Genomic DNA, 3511 nt, shown 5'->3' on the forward strand with positions numbered 1-3511 from the left:
TCTACGTATCGAAGCAATAGAGTTCAAATGCTTCTTAGAACGAGATATTGCATCTCATATCTATGTTTCATGATAAGATATAATATTCATTGCGAAGTGTTATGTATTCCTCGTCTGCGATTCAAATGAATGAAAATGCGACACTTCCTTGCAAGGAAATAGCGTTTGCAGATGTCTACGTATCGTAGCAATAGAGTTCTTATGATTCTTAAAACGCGATATTGCATCTCATTTCTATGCTTCATGGTAAGATATAATATGATTTGCGAAGTGTTATGTATTCCTCGTCTACACTTCAAATGAATGTAAATGCGACACTTCCTTGCAAGGAAATAGCGTTTGCAGATGTCTACGTATCGAAGCAATAGAGTTCAAATGCTTCTTAAAACGAGATACTGCATCTCATATCTATATTTCATGATAAGATATAATATTCATTGCGAAGTGTTATGCATTCCTCGTCTACGATTCAAATGAATGTAAATGCGACACTTCCTTGCAAGGAAATAGCGTTTGCAGATGTCTACGTATCGTAGCAATAGAGTTCTTATGATTCTTAAAACGCGATATTGCATCTCATTTCTATGCTTCATGGTAAGATATAATATGATTTGCGAAGTGTTATGTATTCCTCGTCTACACTTCAAATGAATGTAAATGCGACACTTCCTTGCAAGGAAATAGCGTTTGCAGATGTCTACGTATCGAAGCAATAGAGTTCAAATGCTTCTTAAAACGAGATACTGCATCTCATATCTATCATTCATGATAAGATATAATATTCATTGCGAAGTGTTATGCATTCCTCGTCTACGATTCAAATGAATGTAAATGCGACACTTCCTTGCAGGGAAATAGCGTTTGCAGATGTCTACGTGTCGTAGCAATAGAGTTCTAATGCTTCTTAAAACGCGATATCGCATCTCGTTTCTATGTTTCATGGTAAGATATAATATGATTTGCGAGGTGCTATGTATTCCTCGTCTACACTTCAAATGAATGTGATAGCGACACTTCCTCGCTAGGAAATAGCGTTTGCAGATGTCTACGTATCGAAGCAATAGAGTTCAAATGCTTCTTAGAACGAGATATTGCATTTCATATCTATGTTTCATGATTAGATATAATATTCATTGCGAAGTGTTATGTATTCCTCGTCTACGATTCAAATGAATGAAAATGCGACACTTCCTTGCAAGGAAATAGCGTTTGCAGATGTCTACGTATCGTAGCAATAGAGTTCTTATGATTCTTAAAACGCGATATTGCATCTCATTTCTATGCTTCATGGTCAGATATAATATGATTTGCAATGTGTTATGTATTCCTCGTCTACACTTCAAATGAATGTAAATGCGACATTTCCTTGCAAGGAAATAGCGTTTGCAGATGTCTACGTATCGAAGCAATAGAGTTCAAATGCTTCTTAAAACGAGATACTGCATCTCATATCTATCTTTCATGATAAGATATAATATTCATTGCGAAGTGTTATGCATTCCTCGTCTACGATTCAAATGAATGTAAATGCGACACTTCCTTGCAAGGAAATAGCGTTTGCAGATGTCTACGTGTCGTAGCAATAGAGTTCTAATGCTTCTTAAAACGCGATATCGCATCTCATTTCTATGTTTCATGGTAAGATATAATATGATTTGCGAGGTGCTATGTATTCCTCGTCTACACTTCAAATGAATGTGATAGCGACACTTCCTCGCTAGGAAATAGCGTTTGCAGATGTCTACGTATCGAAGCAATAGAGTTCAAATGCTTCTTAGAACGAGATATTGCATCTCATATCTATGTTTCATGATAAGATATAATATTCATTGCGAAGTGTTATGTGTTCCTCGTCTACGATTCAAATGAATGAAAATACGACACTTCCTTGCAAGGAAATAGCGTTTGCAGATGTCTACGTATCGTAGCAATAGAGTTCTTATGATTCTTAAAACGCGATATTGCATCTCATTTCTATGCTTCATGGTAAGATATAATATGTTTTGCGAAGTGTTATGTATTCCTCGTCTACACTTCAAATGAGTGTATTAGGTTGGTGCGTATGAAATGTCGGATTCTCTTTACATGCGGACGTTTTCCTCCCCGTTTTCGTTATATTTTTGTATTTGGCATAACCTCATTCATACTCGTATTGTCCATTGCCAGAGACTCATTTCAACAAAATAGGTTTTCTCGAAGGTCTTCCCTTTTTTATTTCTTTTGAGTTTATTACCGATATGAATTCTGCCGACATTCGCGTCATTTTCTTATATGAGTACAAACTTGGTAATAGTGCTGCAAAAGCTGCACGCAACATAAACCAAGCGTTTGGGGAGAATACGGTTAACGATCGGAAAGTGCAGCGTTGGTTCGAAAAATTTCGGACTGGCGATTTTTCACTGCAAAATGAGCCGCGCGGAAGACCCAAAACGTCTGTAAAGAATGATGACCTGAAGGCTCTAGTAGAAGCGGATCCAGCCGTATCCACGAGGGAACTTGCTATCAGGATGAAAGTTGACCATACAACGATATTGAGACACCTTTCTGAGATTGGCAAGGTTAAGAAGATGGACAAGTGGGTACCGCACGCACTGACAGAGCGAAATAAGCTGGATCGGTTAAACGTATGCTCTTCATTGCTAACCTGATTTCACCGAGAGCCATTTTTTGATCGGATCATTACGTGTGACGAAAAATGGGTTCTTTATGACAATAGAAAGAGGTGTGCTCGGTGGCTTGACAAGGATGAGGTTTGTGCCCATACTCCAAGGCCATCGCTTCATCCACGGAAGATTTTGTTCACAGTTTGGTGGAACGCGGCTGGGGTAATCCATTATTCGTTCCTTCGACCTGGGGACAATTACGGCCGAAAAGTACTGCCAGTACATTGATGAGATGCACGATAAGTTAAAAATTGTACTCCCATCGCTTGTGAATCGGCATGGCCCGCTACTGCTCCATGACAACGCTCGGCCGCATACATCGCACAAAACAATTGCGAAACTGAACGAACTGGAATATGAAGTTTTGCAGCATCCACCATATTCACCGGATCTCTCGCCGACCGATTTTCATTTTTTCAAGCATTTAGAGCTGTTTTTAAGGGGCAAACACTATGAAAATGAAGACAGTCTAAAAAACTCGATATCAGAGTTTATTAATTCTAAAGACCAAAATTTTTTTAAAAAAGGCATCTACGCTTTAAAATCTCGTTGGGAGAAGTGTATTGAAGCGAATGGAGCATACTTTGATTGAATAAACAGCTTTTGAAGAAAGATATACAGTTTTATACAATCACTTAAGAATCCGACATTTCATACGCACCAACCTAATAAATGCGACGCTTCCTTGCAAGGAAATAGCGTTTGCAGATGTCTACGTATTGAAGCAATAGAGTTCAAATGCTTCTTAAAACGAGATACTGCATCTCATATCTATGTTTCATGATAAGATATAATATTCATTGCGAAGTGTTATGTGTTCCTCGTCTACGATTCAAATGAATGAAAAT

At 38.1% G+C, this 3511-nt stretch overlaps 1 pseudogene; it reads left to right on the forward strand.

The window, feature by feature from the left end:
• Nucleotides 1-2067: 2067 nt before the first annotated feature.
• LOC143432404 (histone-lysine N-methyltransferase SETMAR pseudogene) lies at nucleotides 2068-3255 on the forward strand (annotated as a pseudogene).
• Nucleotides 3256-3511: the final 256 nt, after the last annotated feature.

Source organism: Xylocopa sonorina, unplaced genomic scaffold (assembly GCF_050948175.1).
Source record: "Xylocopa sonorina isolate GNS202 unplaced genomic scaffold, iyXylSono1_principal scaffold0161, whole genome shotgun sequence".
NCBI lineage: Eukaryota > Metazoa > Arthropoda > Insecta > Hymenoptera > Apidae > Xylocopa > Xylocopa sonorina.